Genomic DNA, 27,035 nt, shown 5'->3' with positions numbered 1-27,035 from the left:
CTGCAGGCAAGAGAATTTTATTGTGCACAGTCAGTTAAGCATGGAGTTACTTACATGGGTGTTCTTAAAGGTTCTAGAATTCCTCACCCCTTGTCCTTCCCAACCTCCATAAATTCCTTGTTGGAATGTGTCAGGAAGAGAGAGGAGCTAAGAAACAGCCTGAAGTGTGGATTTTTTCCGAGGATGTCTGAGCCTTACACTTGATTGAGTCCAGCACCACCTGTGTCTTAAAAGAATTGAGCAAACACTGCCTGCCTAAGCAAAGCCCCTCCGAGCCCTGGGTGTTGGAATTCCAGCACTGAGAAGCACTTTTCCATTTAGGTAGTACGGTGGCATAGCTGGCACCCAGTTCAGATGCTTGTAGAGCCAGAAGTCATTTCAGAGTCCTGGGAATTAAGTCATTTTAAAAATCATTCATTCTTGCATTCAACAGAGATGAGTTGAATGAGTGTTAAGACCAGGCTATGGGGGCTTCCCTGGTGGTGCAGTGATTAAGAATCCGCCTGCCAATGCAGGGGACACGGGTTCGAGCCCTGGTCCGGGAAGATCCCACATGCCGTGGAGCAACTAAGCCTGTGCACCACAACTACTGAGCCTGTGCTCTAGAGTCCGTGAGCCACAACTACTGAGCCTGCGTGCTGCAGCTACTCAAGCCCTCACGCCTAGAGCCCGTGCTCCGCAACAGGAGAAGCCACCGCAATGAGAAGTCCATGCACCGCAACAGAGAGTAGCCCCCGCTCACCGCAACTAGAGGAAGCCTGAGCGCAACAACGAAGACCCAACGCCGCCAAAAACAAACAAAATAAATAAATTTATATATATATATATATATATATATATAAAGACCAGGCTGTGGGATAAATCAAGGGGTAGTGAGGTGTTTCAGAGACCAATGATGGGTAGTTCCTGTTCTCAATCAGTTCATAGTCCAGTAAAGGAAACAGACAGGTAAACAAATACTTATAGGGAAGAATGATAGATGCAAAACTGACAAATCTCCAAGGAGTGTCTGTGCAATGTTTATGAGTATCTGCTCTAGAATCAGCCAAATACTATGGATTCTGGTCCTGCCACTTGCTATTAGTTTGAATCATATGGAATTGCCATTTTCATAGGTCAAATATGGTTGGATAGGGGCAACTTCATAGAGCTCCACCTAGAAGCTTTGACCTTAGATGTGTAACATTGCCTCTCTGAGCCTCAGCTTTCTTGTCTGTAAAATGGCAACACTCATAAAAACCCCACAATAAAGTTTTTTCAACTGCAAGTGAGAAACAAATGAGATCAAATGAGATAACACATGGAAATATTTAGGACAGTGCCTAACAGGAGGGAGGTCTTAGTAACTGGTTTATTGTTATTGTGTGATGATTTGTGTCTTTTGTTTGAAGAAGGCAGTTGGTGGAAGGCTAGTCTCTGAAGAATGAGGGATTCCTAAGAGAATTTTGGGGAGCCCCCTCTGCCCACTGTTGCTTTTTCCATAGAAGTGTAAAATTCTTAGTGTTTCAGTTTGTCAAGTGACAGAAATCCTTAGGAGAAGAGGAGGCTGTGTCTGTTGTCCTGGTTTTCCTCCTAGCCTACATATTCGCATTCAGTAGCAAGAAAAGCAAGCCTGTGAGCCCAGGGTGGAGCTCTTTTCTGGCAGGTCAGTCCCCTGGCCAAGAGGCGCTGCTGCTACTGGATGGTAGTCCATGCTGCTCAGCCAGGTCTTTCTCCAGAACAGGCTGCCTGTGGTTTAGTTTTTCAAGACATTGCTTCTGACGGGAAATGTTTGGCTCAGTTTTTCAGTACTTTCGATAGACAACAGACAGACATCGGATTATAGAATAAACATCAGACTTGAGCAGGCTTAGAATCAACTGTAGAAGATCGAGTCCAGGGGTGGCAAGCCTATGGCACCCACACACATCCTTCCAGTGTCCATGGCGAGACGTTGCTAATTGATGCCTATATGCTTCCATGCCCCCACCTGAGAGTTATTACGAATATATCACTTCAGGCAGCCACATTGAATTGAGTAAAAGTAGTACATGACATGAAAGAGAATATCTGAACTGAAACACCCAGGGAGGGTCACCGGCTAATTAGTGGTAAAGCAAATATTAAAACCCAGATATCCTACTTTTTTTGTCAGTGAATTTGATTAAGGTTTATCTCTTCCCCGAAACCACTGCGAGGCCTTCGACAATAAGTGCATGTGAAAGGTTTCTAGTAAATTCTTAGGCCGTGGTCATTGTAATGGTCCCTAGAAAAAAATATCAGCAATGGGATCTTGGAGAGCATCTGTGTTAAGAGATGTCCAGATTTCTTTGTGCTATAGGGTTTCTTCAATTGCCACCCATCCATCCATCCATCCACCCATCCATCCATCTGACTATGCATCTTTTCAGTACATATTTATTAAATACCTACAATATGCCAAGCCCTGAGTTAAGCATGAGGGATACAAAAATGAAGGGGATAAGCATGTTCTCTATTATCAAAAAGCTTACAGTTTCCCCTGGAAAGGTCACAAAATAGAATTGACTTTAAATGCATGTATTGTGTATTGAATATTTGTGGTATACTTAAGTGTCCCCGCACACTCTAAGCCAGTAGCAGGCGTACTACAAATGTTAAGGTTCTTTCAAGAGCTACCTGCTGTTTACTTACTGTGTACTGCATGTTGGGAAAACTCGGCAGAGTAAGGACCTATCCTCTGTTTCCAGAAATCTCAGAAACTAGAACATACACAAACCAGGTTCAGTAGCAGTGCTAGTCTGAATGAAGGAATTGAGAGAAGTGTCACTCTGAGCTTGGAAGTTCACAGAGGGCTTCCTGGAGGAGGAAGTGCTTAGGATCCCCACATATTGATTGAAGAGGCCTTGGAAGATCAGGAAAAGATTGAAACAATAACAAGGATAATAAAAGTAATGAAGACATCATTACCTATCATTCATTCAGTGCTTAATTGTCAGAGCCTGTGCTAAGCATTTTAAATCTTCAATTTTAAATTCTTACAACGTGATATGAGATGGTATCTTTATTCTTATTTTGCAGATGAGGAAACTGAGGCATAGGATAATTAAGTGGCTCGTGCAAGTTCAGACATGCATTAAGTAGTGGAGTTAGGATTTGAACGCAGGTCTATCAGAGTCCAAAAAGTAAGTGTTCCGAGCCACCACCTTATAAAGCCTTTTGTGCTGGAGGGCCAAGGAAAGGAGTTATGATTCAAGACCAGACCCAAGCTCTGTCTATATAACTTCCAAACACTTGGCTCAAGAAGGGATACTATCAGTACCCTGGAATTAGGAATTTAAGGAGTCAGATATCTTGTGAGTGCTCTAGAGATGAAGCATGCTGACAGACACCTTGGAGAAGCTGTCAAAGCTCAGTTATCATTGAGGAAGGATTCCAGATGCCTTGAAATCTCCTCAGAAAGCCCCTTTGCCATCTGAGCAGGCAAATCTCTCTGTCCTTCAACATACAGTTCAAAAAAAATAATATATTAGAAGTTTTCTCTGGTAACTTTGTCCCTCTTCTGAATTCTCTGAGTATTGATCTAATATTATTTTCATCACATGTCATTCTAAAAATGATTTGGGGGGGTTTTATCATGTATGTATATTTTCCTCTTTTAGAGCAATAAGCAAATTCTATCTTGTATTTACGTTAAACTGTAAGCAGTTCATCTTCACACAGTTAGACTGTATGTAGAATGTAAGCTCCACGAGGGCAGGAACCATATCTGAGTCATTCATCTCTTAATACCCAACACCAAGCACTCTAACCTGATCATGGTAAGAGCACAATATATTTATATTTGAATAAAATAAAGCTAAATATATTTTTTGATTTGAATTTACATATAGCTGGTGCTCATATTCATGGAATTAAGGAATGAACAAATACTCTTATTTTCATGATGGCCTTAATGTAATTAGCTCTCCTGTGATCTCTTCTAAGGCAAGATGTATCAAGGAATTCATCATTGCCGCACTCCTGGAACCAGTTCATTTTTGCTCATTCAGCTCTTCAGTGAGTTTGTACTATGTCCCAGACTCCATAAGCACAGGGGTTATAAAAATGGCCAAGACAGAACTTACTCCTTCCTATGAGATTCTAGTCAACACCCCAAGAGTTCTTGAGAGCCCAGTACTGTCTGCTTTGAGACAAGCTTTGTGTCTGACTGAAGTACACTCAGCTGGACCTTTGGCAGGAGGTGGACTTCACCAGGCCTGTGAGATAGTCAGTGTAAAACTCTGGTTTCAGCGCAAGGGAAGCACCCTGGGTTGTTAGTCAGGAATCCTTCAAATTTCACTGTGGTGTTTTTTGTTTGTTAAATTTAGGTCACTCTCTTTCTCCTTTTGTATTCTGAATGTTCATTACTTATGTTTAAGCTCCTGGAGATCTGGGGCTCTCATGGGGCCATGTAGTAGAACATGCCATAGATTGAAAAGCTATAAGATGAGTCGTGAGTCACATTTCTTTTTATTTTTTTCTTTTGCGGTACGCGGGCCTCTCACTGTTGTGGCCTCTCCCGTTGCGGAGCACAGGCTCTGGACGCGCAGGCTCAGCGGCCATGGCTCACGGGCCCAGCCGCTCCGCGGCATGTGGGATCTTCCCAGACCGGGGCACGAACCTGTGTCCCCTGCATCGGCAGGCGGACTCTCAACCACTGCGCCACCAGGGAAGCCCGTGAGTCACATTTCTGCCAAGCACTGTGGCAAGTCACATCCACTCTTGGGGCCTCGGATTCTCCTGTAACATAAGCAGTTGTTTATGGCTTCGATTCTAGAGTCTCTTTCGTTCTAGTGACGTGCGGTCCATTGCTGATTCAGCATTATTTCTGCTGAACCTAATTTTGGATTTCGTTTTAGACCCAAGTCCCGTGGCTGATATTAAGAACACCCCCGCTCCCCGCGCATCACCGAGTGCTTCTTTCTTTAGTGTTTGGCTTAAGCATCAGTAGAGTTCATGGTTTCCTCCCTCCCATCCCTCAAACATACATTTCATTACCAACCAAATTAAGCCCACAAATCTTAATCCATAAAATGTTTCCACCCAGACACAATAATGAGGTTCATATTTGTGGTTTGGTATACCTAAGAAAAGCTCAGATGAAATATGACTGGATCCACTGATACATTCAGACCACAAATTGCCCTGGTGTGGTCTGGTTTCAATATTTGAAATAAAAATTCTGCAGAGCACTTGCTTTCTCTCTTCTATTTCTTTGCCTAGACAGAAAAGAAAATAAAAAAGTGGGCCTGACCAAGTGGCAACAATATAGGTTCCTGTAAAATTCTGGAAAATTGTTTCAAAAATAGATTTGAATTCATTTCCCAGTGAAACAATGACCTCCTCTGTTTCGACCTTCATCCAGAATTTTAAGAAATCTAGTTGACTCTTTCACAAGTATTGGAACACGGATTCTTGAACTTTTGAACCAAGATTAAAAAATTAAAGAGATTTATCTAAGGGGGACAGGTTATAGATGGACTCATAACTCAACCCTAAAAAAAGAGATTTTTCTGAAAAAGGCGTTATGACATGGTGGCCTTTGTGAAGCTGTTGTCAGCCACCCAAGACCAGAGAAGAGGCACTGTGATGGGAGAGAGAAGAAATAGTCCTTAGAGTCAGGAAGACCTGAAATCAAATCCTGTTTTTCCTGCTGGGAGGCTTGGACAAAGTCTTGCAACTTTTCTGAACTATGGCTTCTTTAACCTGTAAAATAGAGATCTTTCCAGATTTGTTGGAGACGGCGAATGTGATAAGGAGTTATAAATGCCTGGCATATTAATAATAAGTGCTACCCAGATGTTAGTATATATTCTCCTCCTCTCTCCGTTTCCTTCTTGTCCTGCCCTATCAGGAAGCTTTACAACATTGAACATATTTTAAAAAATGGACAATAATATTGTAGAGGTCACTCAAGTATTGATTAAGAGGTTGGATTGGTTTGGGATGACAAGTTTCAGTTTATGTGTCAACTTCAATTAGCTGCTAATGGCTGCCTGAAGCTGCTTTGAGAAAGATTCTGTGGCCATGTTTGGACTCAAGGGAAAAGGTGTTGTGATGGATTAGCAATGCCTGCTCTGGGTACAGAAGTGTTGGTATGTGTGCCAAATACTTGGCATAGCAAGACTAGATAGCTTTGGTAATCTTTTCCAACCCAGTGTGCTGATATTTAAATGGATGGAATGCAGCTTGACTGATGCCTGGGTCGGAGGGAGCCAGATGGAGTCACTGACGGTTATAAAAGCCTGTGTGAATCAACTTCAATAAAGTTTGACACATTTTGATGAAAGTTGACTCCTGAAATGAAAATATGCCCCTAAGACTGGAAGCAGGAAACTAGACTCTCAGGGGAAGCTAATACTATTCCAGTAATTAATGTGTGTGACCCCAGGCAAGGCAAACATACTTTCATTTTCTACTTTTTCTTTCTCAAAAAGGGGCGATTTAAATGCTACAATAATAACTAACATTGATTGAACACATCTGCGCCAGGAACTGCTTTACGTATCTTAGGTGGATTATCTTATTGAATCTTCTTCAAGACCTCTGCGGTAACTACCTTTTTTCCCTCAGTTTACAAATGAGAAAACGGAGGCTCGCACAGCTCAAGGTCACAGAGCTGAAAAGGAGGAGCCGGCATTTAATTCGGGTGGACTCACTCAGGAATCAGAGAGCCCATTCCTAACCATCAGCTTTGCTGCCATCCTTTAATGATGTCAAGGAGTGGTTTGCACGACTGAGTTAAAAGGCCGAATTTCAGAAGGACTCAGTGATCAGGGTCCAGAATTACTATCGGCAATGAAGGACCTTTATGACCTACAGAGAGAACAGGAGAAGCTGCGCATGAGCCTGAAAAATAGAGATTATTTTCAACCCTTGCCTTGGGCTTAATTTAGCTGGGTAACTTTAAGCAGCCTTTCCTAGGGTGTAAGTTACAACATGTTGTATTAATGCAAGGAGAAGAGATTACTGATTCAACATACTTGGAAAAGGATATTTTGAACCAAATGTTATTTATACCAAACAAATCACCCAGCTTTCGTTACTTCAGGATTTTCTAGGGTCTTTAATATGTTTGTGTTTATCCGAAATCTCCAAGAAAGGGAGAGTTTATAGTGTTTCCCAAACTTGCTTGATTATTCTGTGTTTGAAGTATGTCACAGGATTAGGTTTGATGGCACACAATGGGGAAAGTACAGATTTGGAAGAAATCCTAGACCCTTTTCTCTTTCATTTCCTTACATGTTAGATGAGAGTAATGTTATGCCCAACTATGACTGGTCTGTGATAAGTGTGAAGCTCCAGGATGGGGCCTCTCTGGCAATTTAAAGTAAGAGTGAGGCAAATGGTTGAACATGTATTCTGTGCCGCTGGAACTTTAGGGATGCCATTTGACTTTGACACCAACCTCATGAGTTAGGGTTGCCATTTGACTTTGACACCAACCTTATGAGTTAGGGTTGCCATTTGACTTTGACACCAACCTTATGAGTTAGGGCTGCCGTTTGACTTTGACACCAACCTTATGAGTTAGGAAGCACTGTTTGTATTTTACTGTTAAGAGAACTAAAGGCTTAAGAAGGTTAAACTAGTTGCCTAGTCAGTAATCATTTGACTCAGAATTAAGAACCCAGTCTAATTCCAAACCCTATGCTTTTTCTGCTATACCAAGTTATCTTTTGAAACAAGATTCATTGTTCAGTTTAAAAAATTAATATTTATGCAATAAACATCAGCAGGATATCCACTATCATTGACATAAAGAGAGTTATTGGATTCCTAAAATGGGACCGCTTGGGAAGGTGATGTTGGGGTGCACGTAACCATTTTAGTTACAGTTTTGAACTTGAAGGGAAGGCACGGAGCCAAGTGCGCTACCATATCCACGTGCCAGGCAAATCTGTAAAGCCCCTGGAAACAGCCTATTCTCCGTGAGTCTGGCCTGGAGAGAAAGTGAGTAAGTGGGAGGGAGATAAAGTGAGAAGTAGCGGGCAGGGGAGCTTAAAAATCTCTCCTTTATGGAAAATTTGGCCTCATGCTAAATAGAAATGTATGGCTTCCAAGAAATTCGTTAAGACATGAGAGCGGTTTCGAGGGTCTAGAAATTACAACTCTCATTTTTGAAAGAATGGACTTACATGAACAAACAAACAAATACGTAAATAAGGAGGCAGGGGTGGGGGTGGGAATCCCTTCTAGACAGGATCATTTAGTTCAGCATATGGCAGAAAAGTCAAGAAATTTAGCCCGAGAGTGATAAAAGTCAGAGGTAGTCAGGAGCAAATCGAGGCTGAATCATACAAATGAATAACTTTTCTATCATTTTTCTAAGCTTCCTTTAAGTATAGAGTTTGGTTTCATGTTTTTGGAGGAAGACTTTCTAGATGAACCTTTATTTCTGCTTCAATCTCTTCATACATATCAGTATAATAATATACAACTTGCTAGGTTGTGATGATTGGAAATTACATACATAAATTTAACACACTGACTTGTGGGAGTCAGTAACCTTTTTCTTAAGTGACCAGACAGTAAATACGTTTGGCTTTGCAGCCAGATGGTCTGTCACAACCATTCAATTCTACAATAGTAGATAAAGTAGCCCTAAACATGACATAAATCAATGAGCATGGATGTGTTCCAATAAAACTTTATTTACAAAAATAGGCTGCCACCCCATGGTTTGCTGACACTTGCTGGAATATAGCAGTTAGTTAATAAATGATGACCTTATTATAAAAGCAAATATAGATCGAAATGGACAGGAAGGAAACTAACATTTTTTTTTTTTTTTTTTTTTTTTTTTTTTTTGCGGTATGCGGGCCTCTCACTGTTGTGGCCTCTCCCATTGCGGAGCACAGGCTCCGGACGTGCAGGCCTAGTGGCCATGGCTCACGGGCTTAGTTGCTCTGCGGCATGTGGGATCTTCCCGGACCAGGGCACGAACCCGTGTCTCCTGCATCGGCAGGCGGATTCTCAACCACTGCGCCACCAGGGAAGCCCTGAAACTAACCTTTTGTTGAAAGCCTGCTGCATACCTATTTAGTGCCAAGCCTTATGCCAGATGCTTTTCTATGCATGTAATCATTTATCTTGTCGTTTGTCATGACAACAGGTATCATTATGCCTATTTGGAAGTTAAATCTGGACTCAGGGAGGTTCTGTGACTGACATAAGAGGCAAAGGCAGCTTTTGGACCCTGATTTGTGACTCTAAAGTGTGTGCTCTCAACTACTACCCTGGGGTGACTCATCAAAGCAACTTCCCGCAGTTCATATAAGGTGAAAACTTAAATGAGCACTTCTTGATAAAGAGAGCAGACACCTTCAGCTTCCATTTTCCAGAGCTTCAGCAGCAATCTGGTGGCTGTCCATGTGTAAGCGCAGAAATATTTGACCTCTGTCTTTCTCCCAGAGCCTCTGGCTGGACCTCAAGTTTCATACACTCCCCCCTTGGAGCATGCTTAAGCCAAGGTGTATTGTTTGCAAATGCTTATTAGATTCTAGGCAGATGTTGGCAAGTTTTATTTGGCCCAAGATGGAGTTCCAGAGTCTGCTGAAGACTGGCTGTGCTCACTGATCATCTTAGCCAAAAAGAGCTGCTAATTAGGGTGACGTTCGTTCTCCTTGTCTCTACCTCTGGAGCTAGGTTTTCCCACTCTGGGCATGCCCGTTTCAGCCCAGATGGTTTGCTTGGCTTTTTACCATAGATCTAGAGAACAAATTTACAGTCCTTTTCCTTTTTTTTTTTAAAACATCTTTATTGGAGTATAATTGCTTTACAATGGTGTGTTAGTTTCTGCTTTACAACAAAGTGAATCAGTTATACATATACATATGTTCCCATATCTCTTCCCTCTTGCATCTCCCTCCCTCCCACCCTCCCTATCCCACCCCTCTAGGTGGTCACAAAGCACTGAGCTGATCTCCCTGTGCTATGCGGCTGCTTCCCACTAGCTATCCACCCTACGTTTGGTAGTGTATATATGTCCATGCCACTCTCTCACTTCGTCACAGCTTACCCTTCCCCCTCCCCATATCCTCAAGGCCATGCTCTAGTAGGTCTGTGTTTTATTCCCGTCCTACCCCTAGGCTCTTCATGACATTTTTTTTTCTTAGATTCCATATATATGTGTTAGCGTACGGTATTTGTTTTTCTCCTTCTGACTTACTTCACTCTGTATGACAGACTCCAGGTCCATCCACCTCACTACAAATAACTCAGTTTCATTTCTTTTTATGGCTGAGTAATATTCCATTGTATATATGTGCCACATCTTCTTTATCCATTCATCTCTCGATGGACACTTAGGTTGCTTCCATGTCCTGGCTATTGTAAATAGAGCTGCAACGAACATTGTGGTACATGGCTCTTTTTGAATTATGGTTTTCTCAGGGTATATGCCCAGTAGTGGGATTGCTGGGTCGTATGGTAGTTCTATTTGTAGTTTTTTAAGAAACCTCCATACTGTTCTCCATAGTGGCTGTATCAATTTACATTCCCACCAGCAGTGCAGGAGGGTTCCCTTTTCTCCACACCCTCTCCAGCATTTACCGTTTGTAGATTTCCTTTTAAAATCTATGAAACCTTGTCAAGGCTCCAGTGCAGAATTTACCAGACTATGTTCCAAGACGTTCTTAAGTAGATGTTCTGTGGACAAGGGTGTTTGTGTTCAAATAAGTTTGAGGGTACTGGATTAAACAAAGCTGAACACTAACTGCTGTAGGATTTCTCAGATCATGCACTCTTCTACCTCAAATCTCCCATTGGCTTCTAATCACACTCCGAATAAAATCCTAACTCCTCACCACTCCCTACTGGGCTCACTTCCTCATTTCATTCAGATCTCTGCTCAAAGGTCATCTCCATGTCTCATCCTAATTAAAAGAGCACCCCCGTCACCACCAGCCATTGACCGATCCCTTACCTCGTTTTAGATTTCTTCTTAGCAAGTATCTACTGGAGATTGTATTGTAAGTTTGATTCCTTTTTTATTGTCTACCTCTTTCACCATTAAGCGCCATGAATAAAAGGGCCTTGCATGTCTTGTTTTCCATTGTATCTCTAGCCCTTAGAATTACATATTGAGTGAACATATGAGCTATGAATCTCCAAGAACAGGACACAGTGTCAAGTGTTCTCCACTCTTTTAGCCACAGAACACTTCTTTAGGTGCATCTCATGGGAAGGCTGTTCCACAGGACACACTTTGGGGAACTGCTTCTCTAGTGGAGTCTTATTGCCAAGAACTACTTCAACAACAGATAACAACAGCAGCAATAACAATAGAATACTGATACTGAGTGCATTTCTGTGCGAAGCAGTGCACTTGCACTATGTCATTTAATCATCCTGACAACCTTATGGAGTAGGTGTTACTATTTTGCCTTTAATACAGATGAAGAAAATGAGGCTTAGAGCAAACAGCAAGCTCTCAGACCCAGAGCTTTCTGATGCCAGAGCCATACTCTTAACCATTACCCAATCTTTTTCCTGGGCTGTGAATTTCTCTGTGCCCTAAGGCAGAGAACACTGTATCTTCATCCCTCCTTTACCCTCTCCTTTCTCCCACTAGCTGTAGACAGATCTTTGATATAACTGCCAGATTTTCTGCCGTCTCATGTGACTCAGCCTCAGATTCCCCAGACGGGCCTCCTCTGTCCTTGGTACTGGTTTTTCAAAATTCCAAGCAGTTCAAACTTTGATCCTAGGGGCCACCTCTGAAAGTAAGGGCATTCCTTGAAGTCGGCATCCTGAGATGGTTTCCTGTCTCAGGGCTGGGCTGCCTTACCCCGTCACGCGTTATGACAGCACTTTGCACAGCCAAGAGCCTAGAAGGCTAAGCATGAAAACAAAGTCAAGTTCTGGGCTTTCTGAGCAAACTCTGGTGAGGAAGGGAAGTCCAAATTTGGGACACAGCAAGGACTCCTGCCCGTTGTTGGAGACAACAACAACTGTTTTCTTCCATTGGAAGAAAACAGTTGTACTTGATTTTAGATAAACTAGATACAAATTCTCCTTTTTAAAACTTTATTGGCAGGAGGAGTTGACCTGTGAGCAGACAGGCAATTCTAGAATGATGAAGTGATGAGAGAGAGACACACGGGGTGGGAAAGGGTGACATGAAGGGCCATCTACTCTGCTGCAAGAGGTGGATCCTGAACTGAAGAGGGATATGAGTAGGAGAAACCACAGGGAAAGACATTCTAGGAAAGAAGGAGTGGCATTTGGAAGGACATAGAAAGCATGAAATGGTTGGAGTGGAAAGCATGGATGAGAGCTGAAGTTACAAGGTCTGTTTGGAGACCAGGGCCAGATCATGGAGAAAACTGAATGCCAGGCTGGGGATGTGAATTCTTCCTATGGCCAAAAGAGAACCATTTGGAAAACTTTATGCCGAGGAATGCTGATTTCTACAACCCAACGTTGAGGGACAGATTGGAAGGGAAGGCTGGCGGATGGGGAGTAGTGGGGAACCTGTTGCAGTGGTCCATCTGTGAGATGCTGCAGCCTGAACTACCCTGATGATGGGGAGGGGGAGAGGCAGTGAACTGTTTTACTTGTCAAGGCAGTAGAGTCCGCAGGTTTGGTGTATGATGAGGTAGTAACCAAAAGTTGGAAAAGGGGAGGGAATTAATCCTAGAGCGTTGTCTTCATTCTAATATCTGCTAAGAGAGGAAATAGGTTGTGGAGGGGGGAACAATGGGTGAGTTTCAGTTTTGGTCCCTTTGAATTGTCTTGCCCTTGAATAAAATACATTTGAAGTCATTGCCTTGGAAGATCCTACTCTGGGGTTATATTCAAGAGGAATCATGGCTCCCCAGTGAACGATGACATCTAATGCTAGATACCTGGCTCCACCTCATAAATGGATAGGAAGCTTAAATAAGACACAGTCCACTCTAGTGGTTGCCATAAGTGCCAACTGCTAATCAATACGAGTGCAGTTGGGTTGGATGAACTGATTGATAAGAAGTTGTCAGAATCGGTAACAGTGGAGTGCTGGAGGCAATAGCAGGCAAATTCTAAGATTGGTGCCACCGATCCTACCTCCTGTTGGTCACATCTTTGTGTAATTCCTTCTCCTTGGGTGTGGGATGGCTCAGAGGCTTGCTTCTTCCCAACAGAATATGGCTAAGGTAATGGGATGTCACATCCATCATTAGGCTACTCAAGATTGTGATATCTGTCTTGTTTGAAAGCTCTCTCTCTCTCTCTCTCTCTCTCTCTCTCTCTCTCTCTCTCTCTCGCTTTGATGAAGCAAATGTCTATGTTGGAGAGGCCCATGTGGCAATAAACTGAGGGTGGCCTCAGGCCAACAGCCAGCAAGGAGTTGAATCCAGCCAACAACCACACAAGTGAGCTTGGAAGCTAATCATTCTCCTGTTGAGCCTTCAGATGAGACCCCAATCCTGGCCAACTCTGTGATTATAACCTCATGAGAGAACATGAAGCAGGACATCCATCTAAGCTGTGCTTAGAATCCTGACCTACCGAAACTGTAAGGTAATTAATGTGTGTTGTTCTAAATGATCAAGTTTTGTGGGAATTTGTTGCGCAACGATAGATCACTAATACAGAGGACTCCTTGGCTCAGTTCATGTGTGCTAAAGCTGTGCAGAGAATAAAACTCTGCTAATTTTTCCTTTCTAAAGAATGTATTAACTCTGATGTTTTTTACATTGCCCCCATCTTCTAAGAGCACGAGAGAAGACCTAGGACTCAGTGCTGACCCTGTTGCCAAATGGCATGAGATCTTAGAAGGACATGTCCCTTCTCTGTGTCTCCATTTCACCATCTTTAAAATGAGGGAAGATAAACTAGGCCAGCGGTTTCCAAAACTTTTTTTTTTTTTTTTTTGGCCGCAAAACTCTTTCATCAAATGACATTTCACGAGGAGGCTCAGTGCATAAAACAGATAAAAGAGGAGGGGCTTTAGTTGAAATGAGGTTGAGTGCTTGGCCTCCCCATCTCTCCATGGCAGCCCCCTAATACCTCGGAAGAGACTTTTAAGTCTAGTCTCCAAGCCCCTGGCTGGGAGGTTACCAATGAGCCCTTTCAGTTTCAACGTTCTATGGGTTGAAGGGAATTTTTTTTAAACACCCTACCTATAAATTGGAGCATTCTTCTGTGACATCTCCGCATAGAGCTACCTCTGTGTGACCATCCCAGGACCCAGGGCATAAGTGCCTCGGAGAGCAGGCCACTTCCTTGGGGGGCACCACTAAAGGTGTCTCTGCCCACTGTGAGCCACCTTCCCGGCAGGTGGGCTCCTTCTGTTGCATCAGAGCTCCTTAGGTATTTGCCTCTACTGGACTGTCCCTTCCCTAGGTGGAAAGTCATGGCTTCCTCATCTGGTTGTACTCACGGGCTTTATTATTATTGTTGTTGTTGTTTTGTATCTTGGTGCCTACCCTGGATGCAGTGTTCCTGAGGGTCTCTGGCTGGCAGGGAGTCCAGTGCTGCTCTAGGTTCTCTTGCGCTGGCTGTGGCGTGTCGCTTCTGCAGTGAGGTTACGCGTGTGCATGTTGCATGAGGTGCCTAGCAGAGCTCCCCAGGGCACTGCTATTAGCCAGGCTTTCCTTGGGTGGCATCCGTAGGCATAGAGCCGTCAACCAAAATATACTGACTTGCACTCAATATTCAGTCTGCCATCTTTTTTGCTACCTACCAAATATTTTACCCGGAACACATCCCTGGGTGATTCAATTTAAGCTCTCTAAAGTATCCCCTTGCCTAATGTCTGTCACTGGCAATTCTCGTATTTGTATTAAGCGTCACCCTGTCTACTGAACCACCCTTTAAAAATGTGACTCTTCCTCTAGCAAGTAGCCTGCTACTTCTCATCTGGAAAATGGGTATAATACCTGAATACCCAATGACACAGCGGAAGAAGGGCAGTCCTGGGAGTGCCTGGAGAGGAATCCCAATGCCACCACTTTCTGCTTTGGGCAAGTGACAACCGTTTGTGGCCTCAGTTTACTTAACTGTGAAATAATATTTGGTTGCTGGGAAAATCTGAGAGTGATGCACAGAAAAGTTATTTTATACATTTATAAATTCCTGAGAATCCTGCTTTCTGAAAACTATCTGGCACGTGAAAATGCTTCATTCACCATAGGTCACAGTTCAGAAGCCACGCGGTGTTGCGCTATTGTTCATTTCCGTTAGGACAGCAGAGTTTCTTCAACAGTACCTTTCTGAGGACCTGATACCTGCCAGCAGGTAGCTAACCTCTGGGGAGAATGAGCTCCAGCACACAGGGTTCCTGCCTCACTGATGATCTTGGCCTCAATGGCCTACAGTCAGGTGGGGCAGGGGAGGACACCATCAGCGCAGTTACGATGTGCAGAGGTCAGCGCGGGGAAGCGCAGAGCCTCTGCAGGAACTGTCAGAGGGGTGTGTAAGCCCGTCTGCAGGGCAAGCGCTTGCTTATGTGTGCGTCCACGCTTCACGTCTCAGGCTGGCAGGAGGGCTTCACCTCCCTGCAGCTTCCAGCCCAGTAGGGGAAACATATTACACTTGAAATCATACACTACTTATTTAATTACAGTTTCTGCAGGAAGTGGGCCCTGAAGAAGCAAGTTGGAGAGAGCAGCGGTGGCCACCTGCTGTAGATAACACTAGGGTCTGAAAGACACGCCTCTGACTCTTTCTGGGCTCTGCTCTGTCTAGCCCTGTCGTCAGAGATCACCAGAATTTCCGTGTGGAGTGTGACGGTTATAACCACTTGCTCAGGACTTGGAAGTGGGTTTGAGTTCTGGCTCTGGCAGTCATCCTCTGAGCGGCCTTGGGGAAGCTACTTAAACTTTTCCAGCCGCAGGTCCCCTAGGTTTGAATTCGGGGGACAGTTACACTTGCTGGAAGCGATTGTTGCTGATTAAATGGCATAATGCCTGTAGAGTACTCAGTAAATATTAGTTATTGCCGTCAGCCCCTCAGCCCCTCCCTGAAAAACGTTTTAGACACGTTCACGTAGAAGTCAGTAGCAGCTAGCTCACCTCCTCCAGGGTAAGAGTTGGTCAGTGGTTAATTCTGAAACAAGCTGTCTACTTCCAGAGTTTATGAAATCTCTCTGGCTGTTGACATAGGGGAAGTTCAAGGACCAACCAAAGCTATTTGAGTTACCATGGTTGCATAATTAAGGGCGTGTGAATTTCAGGATATTTCAAAGAAAAAATCTGAGACAACTTGGCATGAAATGATTTTTTTTTTTTTTTCATTTTCACTCACAAATAGACTAAAAATACACATGGAAGGGATTTTCCATTCACAATCTGCTTTCAGTGTGGGCATTTGAATTTTTTTCCGTGATGGAGGGTCAAAGGGAGTGATGAAGTGTTGAACTTCGGTCGTTGCTAAAGTTAAGGAGAGGCGGGAAAAATGAGACAACAGAGGAGGAAACAGAACAAGGCTTCAGGGCATAACTGAAAAAAATAGTCTGGTCACCAGGGTTAGAATCAGGTAGGCGCATAGGCTTTTCTCCTCTGCAAAGGTCATAGGGTTTGTAGAACCCCTTATGGTAGGTAAGGCCACCGCTCTTTGTCTCGGATGGAATTATTGCCTGTACTTTTCAAGAGTTTGGAGGGGTTTCCTTCTTGGAAAGGAGCCTTCACCTAATGTTTCCCACATGTTGAAGGTGTTCGTACTAGCCTGGGATTAAATTCAAGGGGATTCCCTGTGATGTTAAAGTGAGAAATGATTGAACCATAACCCAGGGGGACTTGTGGCTCAGAGCTTACAACCATTTCCTGGCCATCCTGGGATTCACTGCCCCGAGGCTGGGCACACTGATTTCAATCTACCTCCCAATCGGCTCTTTTAAAACCAGATGCTCCGTTCACCTGGCTCTCAGAGAGGGTGCAGGCACAGGTACAGCCCTGCTTTCCCGGTCAGAGCTCCCACCTGTCAAGCTCGGCCAAGGGTGGGATGAAACTCAGCAGTAACGACCTGACCGCTGCCTCTAGAGTCATTCTTCTCTCTCTCGGGGCTTGAAATTTGAACGTTTCTGTTTCCAGGCAGAGAATTTTACCACCATGAGCTGACCTTTCCTGAGCACCATGAAAAGCGATATACACAGGGCTATTCTGCAAAATCAATAGACACCAATGCCAGCTGAGGGCTTCTCTGCCACCTCGGGCAGCCACCGAAAGACATCATTCAAGGTCCCATAGAGGCCCGCCCAGCCTGACATCAGGAGACAATGCAGCATAAGGGAGAGAAGAGTAGGGTTTTGGTCCACAAGTTTGGGTTCAAGGCCAACTCTGCTTCCCTCTTATGGAAATCCTCAGACGCATCATTTCACCTCCTTGGGCCTTGATTTCTCTGGCCATAAAATGGGGCTAGTAATTTATAACTTGCGGTGTGAGAGTGAGAATTTGATGAGAAACCATAGGCAGACCATCCTATCACATATGTGATACGTAGTTAACCTTCCACGTTAACTATTCTGAGTGTGTGTGTGTGTGTGTGTGTGTGTGTGTGTGTGTGTGTGTGTGTGTGTGTTATCATCACAGAGGGGTCGTGTATCGAGTCAACTAAATGATTGTTCCCTACTCTCTGCATTTCAAACTGCCGTGACTTCAGCATGACTTAGGTATTAAGCCAGCTGGATATTTTTTCCTATAAGAAAACATGGCTGTTTGTAGAAATCCAGGGGGAAGGAGAGAATAGGCGTTCATAGTCCACTGTGAGCATTAGAAAGGGTAAGATTAAGGGGGATATGTTTTTCATTCCATCAGCTTGAATTCCCTTTCCAGATTCCATTCTGGTTATATGATCAGGCTACCGCTGCATTTATGGGTGGCCACAGTCTGGCTGGAGGGGCGGATTTAGTCAGAAAGAACGTTTTCTTCCCTTCTAAAGGCAGTTCAAGAAGCAGCAGCATTCAGAAGGAACGTGGCGGAGTGGGCCCTGATTTGGGGGTCATGGGTCCCTGGGTCTGAAAACCGGCTCCATCCCTCTGAGTTCTGCTATGCCTTCTCTCTGCTTTTCAACCTTTGTCAACTAGGTACGGTCCCTTTCTCAGAGACCTGTGGATATTTAGTGAGATGAGGTATACAAAGATTTAGAGCGTGGGTTCTCCCCGTGTTTTGTCTATTGCTATCATTACAATTAATTAAAAGAATCATCCTTTGCTAAGCATTTTAAACTCCCCACATATATGTCTGGCGACCGTACTACTTGGGAAATTGCTCGTACTTCCACGGGACATGGCGGGGCACAAATCCTTGTCAAAGTGCAAAATTGCAGCCTGAACACCCACCGCCTGGCTGCGTGATTTTTAACTGTGTTTTGTGTGGTCAGGATTCTGTGCAAATTTCCCAGAGGCTGCGAGCCATGGGGTGAGTTTTAGACCCTCCACCCCCTGCTTCAATCACATCGGGCCCACATTTACCTGCCATATGTTAGGGTCTTGCCAATTCATTTCGATTTCATTTAATGAATAATTTCCACTGCTCAAAGTAGCTTTGAAAACCACTGTCTTAGAACATTAATCTTGGACAAGTCCTAGTAAATTGATAAGCAGGAAAACCAAGGAAAATCTCCATTGATTGAGCTCCTACTATGTGCCAGGTTCTGTGCGAAGTTTGATGTATATATTATCTCACTTGAGTGTCACAAGCACCCTATGAGCTATAGATGGTCATCCTCTTTCTATGGGTGACAAAGCTGCCAGCTGGCAAGTTGGTCAGTTGGGGCGGGGGAGGCAGTCAGTGGGAGACGAGATAAGGAAGCTAGGTTTTGCAAAGCATAGAAAAAAATAATCGTTAACAACTGTAGAGTTTGGCAACCCCCCCTCTCGATCCTTATCCAATTCACACTGTTTGAGCAAATCAGAGAATATTCATATTCACTTTCTCTCCCCAAATGCCATCACCTCCCTGCAACGCACAGGTTCAAAGCACACTCGCTTCCGTCTCCTGCAAAGGGCTGGATGCACACAAGGCTAGCAAACGTTTCGCAGCTTTCAATAGCCCCGAACAAAGCTCTCCCCACCCCTGAGTTGGCCTTGCCACAGTGCAGGACGAGGCAGGAAGCTGGCTGGGGCGGGCAGCAGGTTTTATTTCTAAAGCATATATGGGAAAACTCCATAAAAGGGGGGAAAGGATCCACAAAAACATGAAAAAGAGGCGTTCATTCTTCACATGGGGCTCCCTGTCCTGCTATCCCTCTGGAAGGAACGCATTTCCAAAGAGTCCCCCCCCGCAGCATGGTACTTTATAGCCGACAACTTCAGAATCTGCAAATGCCCAAACTCAGACATTTACATCCAACCCAGGCTTCTCCCTTTTCTCCCAACCTGTGCTAACGTAACCTCCAGCTTGTAAAATACAGCCAAGAATCTGACCTGCCAGGTAGCGAGATGCCCTCAGACCTGGTGAGATAAAAAGACAAGGGAGCCGGGGGAATGGGGGATGAGGAACACAGAAGAAACAATCCAAGATTGGCTAAGTGCCTCTTTTAACTTCCAAAGTGGTAGCAGTTTGGGGCAATGACAGCGACTACCCAAACTTCCAGTTCTTGAGCCCTCGCTCTTCCTATCTCTTTATATTTCATTTTCTCGTAAAGACAATAGAAGTTATTGTCCCCATTTTAGAGCCGTGAAAACTGAGGCTCGAAGAGGTCACATATTTTCATCAGGGTCACATGTGTGGTGGTGGTGGTGGTGGGGATACTAAAAGGATCCCTGGCCTCAAAACCCAAGTTCCTAATCCCCTTACAGCACGGCTGGGAACAAGAAACCCCTGCGTTGCTTCCATGGTCCGCCAGGGGAGATGTGCTTCCCATCCCTAGGGGCAATTGTTTCTCAGGGCTTTCTGCGATGAGAGATGAGGAAGGAGAGGTGATTCTAGAAAAATATGGGATACTGCTGGCTCTAAGCACCCCGAACATGCCCAGGTACCCAGCTCAGGGATCAATGAATCAGGGGGCATCCATGGGGAGTCCCCCGGCCCTTCAGAACAGAAGCCAGTGTCCACCACTCCCGTCTCCTAGTCTGCACTTGTCCACCTGGCCCTAGGAGTTACCTTCTCTGTTCTGTCCCCCAGCCCTCCTCCGTCTCCTTGTCTGACTACAAGGTGGATATTGTGGAACACAGGGATGGATACACAACTCTTTGTAAACTGTAAGGTGAGGGCTGTTGAGATGTAAAATTTTATTGTTCTTCTACCATCGTCTATCAATCTCCCCCAACCCACCCCAAAGTAAGGCCATGAGCAAACTCCACTTTCAAACTCTACTTCCTTAACCCTCAAACAAAAATATTCACAGGTGAATCAGCCAGGTAGGGAGTTAAGAGTAAATTCTTACTTTCCCTCAGAAGAAGGACAGAGATAAAACACTTCCTAAAAGAGTTCCTTGCACGTGGAACTATTCATAGAACTAAACAGCAGACAGAAATCTACAAGACTGGAAGGGGGCAAGTAGAAAACAAGTCAAGGTGCATCCGATCACAGCAAGTACCCCATTTTGCCAGCAGACGAGTTAAAACAAAAGTTTTATAATTAGGACACCACAACCTATTTGGTCCCGGAAATGCAAACAGTGTATCACATCTCTGGAAATGGGGTGAAACAGACTTACCTTTTCGGAGTTAGGAAAGACCTAGATCCTTGTGTGAACCAGCTCCATGGAATAAGTACCTGGATGTGAGCAGCGAGGCTCCCGGTGCGCTGCCCCAGCGTCACCCCGAGCCTGCTGTCTTTGTGCGGAGGACAGCCGGGGGTGTGTGTCTGCGCGCGCGGGAGAGCTTGTGACAGTAGGCAGGCTGTGGCCAGTGCGGCCAGCTTTGGCTGGCTTATATAGCGAGCTCCTTCCTCTGTAATGGGACGCCTCGCCTCCAGACATCCTTTCCCACTTTTTCAGTTGGTGAATTAAAGGAACAGCCCTCCCAGCGGAACAGGGTTAGCTCCTGAAAGACGCACTCACTCCCGGCTCTCTGCCAGGAAAAGAACTTATTTGCATACAATTTATTGCAAAAGTAGGAATTCCCTCTCCCCTCGCCTCCTGTCCCTGACCCGGAGCAGCTGTTAGTAAAGTGGGGTTTTTGCTTTGCTCCGCAAACGGTTTTTCTAATTGTGAGACAGAAGCCCAGGGAGCGAGACGGAGAAGAAGCAGCAGCTCTGGCTCTCTCACCAGGCAGGCTGGAGACATGGAAATGAGACCGGAGGCTAGCCCGCCTGGGCGCTGGGCAGCAGCTGCTCAGTGGCACCTCGGAGAGAGCAGGGCGGCTGAGCCGGATTCCTGGAAAGAGGAGATAAAGCCTTTCGAAAGCCTGGGGTGTTTGGGGTTTCTCAGGGACAGTAGAGAGATAAGGGATTCGTTCTCAGCAGGTGGGAAAAGCACTGGGAACACAGATCAGTCCGGAGTCTCTTTTGGGGAGACACAGCCACAGTCCGGTCCAGCTGCCTGGAGGCGGTATTGTCCCAGCCCCGTTGCACTACAGGGGAGCAGCTTTTTGACACTGCACATGCCCTGTGCCTGGTCCTGTCTTCTAAGCTGCGTCTCCTAAAGAAAGGTCTCCAAGGTTTTTTCTCAATGCTGAAAGGTGCCCACCCTAAGAAAAAAAAGTAACAAGTTAATCTTGGAAACATAAGCTGCGCCTTTGCTCTCCAGCCTGCTGTGGATTCTTGCCAAGCTCTGAGTCATCGGTGAGTTTGGTGGTTAGCATGCATTGGGTATCCTCAGGGCACACACAGGCATGGGAGGGAGCGGGGGAAGAGGCCAGGCCAGGGCAGCCACGCTTGAGCTTGTCACAGCACTTAGTACTTTTTGGGATCCTGGTGGGAAATGAGGCATCATGTAGCCTGTAGCTACCGCTGGACCCTCTTTTATTAAGTCTATATTAGGTGCCACCCAAGGTACTTTATAGACGTTATTTCATTACATCCTCACAACCAGGAAGTGTGATAGGCACATGTGCTGTCCCCTTTTTACAGACGAAGAAACTGAAGTTCAGGGAAGTAATGGAACCTCACTGAGGGAATACACCTGGAGAGCATTTAAATGGCAACACTGGGCTCCACAGTTCTTCCTATGACACATTACTGCCCAGAACATTCTAAGATGATATTTAAACAATGTTTTATGCCCCGTTAGATTGTAACACTGCTTGTATAAAAATCACTGCCATATTTGTATATGGAAGATATGTTGCTTTGTTCCACAGAGCTGATTCAGAGAGCCTTGATTTTTAAAAAAAATCAAGTATGAATAACAGAGGTTTCAATCATCTGCCTATTTTCAGTACTGAATGATATCACCCCCATACTTATTATTATTGCTGCGGGCCTCAGTTTCCCAATCTGAAAAAAGTGGGACAAGATTAGATCACCCCTATGGTCTCTCTGGCCTCAGTATCCTAGGATTCTCTGCTTAAGTGACCCTCCCAGACAACAAGAAAGCCCATAAATAGTCATGTCATAAGACAATTCATTTGAACTTCTGAACTATTTTGGCTGATTCAAATGTTGGTTGTTTTGGAAGTTTTTAACTCTGTGTTTTAGCTAAAGCATATTGTAGTAGCACGAGGCCGTGTCTTTTTACCAGTAGTGAGTGTTTCCATTTCTCTTGGCTTCCCAAAGTCTACTGAGTTTATCTCCTGGGTTAGGGAATAGAAATATTAGAATAGTATATTATACATGTCATATGGCCTATAACTACATTTACATATAATGCACAATCAATGCATATTTGCAGTCATATGTATATTTAAATGGAATAAGAGCACGTGCTAGAAAGCTGGGTGATAACATATGGCTTCTTCTTCTGGGAACCTCCCAAACCCAGCCTCCCATCCTTATAGTATTCCTACTACACGTGGCTTAGCCAATCACAGGGAAAACAAAGCCAAATATGACCAGGCTGGCCCTCAAGGCAGGAAACAGGCCAGTGGAACAAACAAACAAGAATATTATTAAGCATTAAGTTAACTATCATAGAAGTATATTCCAGAGATGATTAGCTTTATTTGTGTATTTTTAGCAGAGGCTACTTGTAAAAGGAGTTTTCTCCAAAACCTATGTGGCATCTTAAGCTATACCTTTTAAGTAAGAGGAGCCCAGATAAGGCACTTGTTTTCATCTATCTCTGGACTTTTTTCAGCCTCCCTTCCAGGCAAATGGGTCTGGATACACCTTGTGCTCTCCAATACCTGAACCTTTGCTAACGCCATACTCTACCTGGAATCCTCACCTCCACCTTCTCACATCCACTTGGCATCCAATTCTGATCTAACTTCACCATGTTGCTTCCTAGATGTCTTCCACAAGAAATGCTTCCATGCATGTTGTAACTCTGTTAGGACATTCATTGCCTCTACATGGTCTAATTATATGTATGTCTTGTTTTTCTTCCTACATGCTAGGCCTCCAGAGGGCAGTGATCACACCTGCTTTTCCTTGCCCAGCACAGAGCCTTGGGTATTGTAGGAGCTCAGTAAATGTTTATTGAATGAAAGAAGTAATGGAGGAACAAGTGAATGTTTGACATGCTGTGCTTTATAATTAAATTCTTCTTTTGTCACCCTTAGAACGTAAGAGGGAAACTAGATTCCCCAATATATCCATTTCACAGGTGAGGAGAGGGGGCCCAGAGAAGAGAAATGACTTACCCAAGGCCACCTCGGCTGCTTTCCACAAAGATGGTCATCAAGGTCAGAACTGAGCAACTAAACCACATTAGACATTACAGCGGAGGATGCTTATGGAATCAATACCCGTTCATCCTCCTGTCTGGCAGAGGCTGCACCTCTTGGCCTCCGGTGTCTCATGGGGACCCTCTGCTCAGTACAGTAAACACTTTTTCCCAAAGCTGTGTATTCCCTCTGTAACCTGCGTTAAGTCCTGAGACCCTTTGACTCACTTGCATTCATCACAGCAGCGTGCGCGCACACCAGTAAACATGACCCAAACCAGCCCCCTCAGCCCTTCCACCACTCCAGACCTTCCGACTTAGCAGGAAGGTGAGAGGACAGAGTGAACACTTGCAAACTCCACCTCTGCACGGAGTTCTCGGCCAAAGCCTGATTTTTGTCGTTGCTCGTTTGCAATATCCTCATTCACAGGTTGCCAGTGGAGGACATGCTTTGGAAGCCCGAGGGAGTGTGGAGGTTCACCTCAGGTGAGACCATTCTCATTACCTTGAAGGTCTGTCAGATGCAATCCTTTTTCTTCTTTCCCGAGATAGATCAGCCAGGGAGTAGAATATCGGCCAGGATTAGCACTGTCTGAGGAAGCTGAGCGTCCATGAGAAGTCTAGCATTTACTTCCCACGGGACCCCTGGATTTCCAGCCCCCCGCCCTTGCTTACCCACTTCTCCCAACTGCCTCCTCCTCTGCTTGGGATTCATCTAGTGTGCTAACTCCCGTCCAAAAGTCCCATGTGACTCTATATTTGCCAGAAACCTCTCCCAAAGCAATGAAGGAGCTCGGGTCCAACACAGTGGGCTAGTTTTGCTGATGAATGATCCCCCCCGGCCCCAAATGGCAGTTGAAAGCTCACACTTGGCACAGCTGTGTTGTGCACGAATCCCAGCTTCCACCTAAAGTATTTCTGGCCTCTGCAGGGGTTAGCAAGGGGAGAGAAGGGAGTTGAAACCACCAGGTGCTGTCTTGTTTGCTGATACTTTCTAAGGATGACCTCTTAGCTGGAGCCAAAGGGGGAGAGGGAAGGAGTCAAATGACGAGCATTGACCAGTGCTGAGTTGGAAGGTCTGGAGTTGTAGGAGAGCTGAGGGGATGGTTTGGGTCATGTTTACTGGTGGGCGCGCAGGCTGCTGTGGTGAATATGAGTCGTCAAAGGATCTGAGGACTTAACGCAGGTTGCAGAGGGAATACACCGCTTTGAAGCCAAGGCAGATTGGATTTTTTGGACCGATTTGTCACAACTGAGTTAGATACTCGTGAGGATGTTTCATTTGTCCCTTTTCTTTATTTCTCTTCTTGGTTTTTCTTAGATTGCTTTTGTGGACAAAGATGGATAAGAGTGGCTCGTATTGACTGAGTTCTTCCTGTTAGGCACTTTTTAAGTAGTTGGCATATATGACGTTCCGCGATCTGTACAGTGAGCCCATTGGGTTGATACTACATTATTCCCATTTTGCAGATGGGAGCGGTGAGGAACAGAGAGCTTAAGTAAATTGTCTGAGTCACGTGAGTAGTAAATGACAGCAAGAAGGTCCAAGCCCAGGCTGTGGGCTCTATCCCCACCCTCCTGTGATTGGGGGTGCTTCCTCATGTACTTAATTTAACAGGTACCCAAAGGCAAAAATGACATTCTTGGACTCAGATGGACCACCCTGAGTGATTATGGAGTTTATGCATAACATTCTAATGAGGCAAGAGGGGCTTTGCTTGTGTTTCTTCGGGTACCGTGGCAGCAAGAGGCCATGAGAAGTCCATGTCTGTCAGTGCTAACGCTGGAGTTGTGGAAGTACTGGCGTGGATTTGGTTCCCGTCCTAATTCAGCCACTAACTAGTTAGGAAAAGAAGTGGGGCCTTGGACAAATTATTTTACTTCTCTGTTATCGATCCCATATTTGTAAAATGGGTACATTAATAACTGGTACTTCTTAGAGTTATTCTCAGGATTAAAGAAAATACACTTAATCAAATGTTTATGCTTGCTACACTCTAAAATAATCTCAAAATGATGCCTATTGGCTATTCTAGGTAAGTTGCTTTTCTATTCTGGGCCTTTATTTTCTCATTTTCAAATGATGGAAAAGATAACCTCAAGCTATGTTCCAGAAATGGGCTCACTAAAATAAAAAGGGTTAAAGGAAAAAAAAAATGTGTAAGCATGTAAAAAAATACTTAGCACCTTTTGTTACAGGCCTTGGGATTCCCAGGTTGACCAGACCGAGTGTACTGGTTACTCTGTTTACTTAAACATCCTTCATAGATCCCCCTCCATCCTGCTGCGCACATGCAGTCAACAGCAGGCTTTAAGGGTCCTGTTCTCCCGTCGTTTTCCAAGTCTTTACACATTCTGTGGCTTCAGGTGGTGCTGGAAAATTCTCCCCTAGTCAGAGTCGGCCGGATGGTACTGCTTGTCTCAGAGCTAGAAGCTCCCCCAGCAGGGCCTAGAGGTCGCTGTACAGCTATCACAGAGGTATGGGAATCACTTTTCTCCCTGGGGAGTTCCCCCCCGGGCTGGTCTTGGTCCTGACGGAACAGTCTCATCTGGACTCCTTCCCTACCCCACAGCCTTCCAATGGCAGGATTGATGGCAAATATACCCACTTATATTTCTAGTAACAGTTACAGAGCAGTGACATGATTTCAATCCTCACACCTAAGCTTCCCCCATACTAGGTGAGAAGAGGTCAAAGGACTTGCTTAAAGTCACAGAGCCAATGCATGGTTTGGCAGAAGTCTCCATGGGCAAAATACTGGGCTCTTTGGTTTCCACCTCGGAAACCATTCATAAAGAGTCTTGTGTTATCGGTCTGGTAGGGGAGCAAAGTTTGCCATCCCCAAACTTTGTCATAGAGATTATTTTGAGCTGCAAACAGTCGAGGCCCCAAAGACTCAAGAATTCTTTCATTTTACCTATGCCTTAGCTGCCTAAAGAATGTAGGTAAAAGGCCTGTCCTAGAAGAGAGCTTTCAGGAGAGGTAACTGCAAAGGATACAGGTTAGGCGTGGTGGTCAAGGAAACTTGAACAGGGCGTAGGGATCAGAGTCTACTCTCTGTCCCATGGTCTCTGCTGAGGCCCAGCAAACATTTGTTTACCAAAGGTTTGCTTTTCCATTTCCATATGAATTTCCTTTCTCCCCTTTCAAGTCCCAGCTACTCCAACGTACCCTTTTGTCTTTTAGGAAGACGGTATTTAAGGTGAGGGTGTCAGCCATTTGGAGAGTTACTGGGTTTCTCTGGGTCTCTGCCATGTATACGTGTTATTAAAATTTGTTTGATTTTCTCTTGTTAATCTGCCTCATGTCAATTTAATTCTTAGATCAGCCAGAAGGACCTAGAAGGGGAGAGAAAAATTCTTCCTCCCTGACTGTGTTTTGGGTACCATGGTATAAA

At 44.8% G+C, this 27,035-nt stretch overlaps 1 protein-coding gene across 10 annotated transcripts in view; it reads right to left on the bottom strand.

Annotated features, from left to right (window-relative positions):
- The window catches only part of TNC (tenascin C), a 94,861-nt gene extending 74,066 nt beyond the window's left edge, over positions 1-20,795 (bottom strand). For all 10 annotated transcript variants that reach the window (XM_059071066.2, XM_067040878.1, XM_067040879.1 and 7 more), the window contains exon 1: positions 20,587-20,795. The gene's annotated coding sequence lies outside the window, so the exon portion shown is untranslated. The remainder of the gene's footprint in view (positions 1-20,586) is intronic.
- Positions 20,796-27,035: the final 6,240 nt, after the last annotated feature.

Source organism: Kogia breviceps, chromosome 8 (assembly GCF_026419965.1).
Source record: "Kogia breviceps isolate mKogBre1 chromosome 8, mKogBre1 haplotype 1, whole genome shotgun sequence".
Lineage (NCBI taxonomy): Eukaryota > Metazoa > Chordata > Mammalia > Artiodactyla > Physeteridae > Kogia > Kogia breviceps.
The sequence above is the reverse complement of the archived record's forward strand: the minus strand, read 5'-3'. Positions and strand labels throughout refer to the sequence as shown.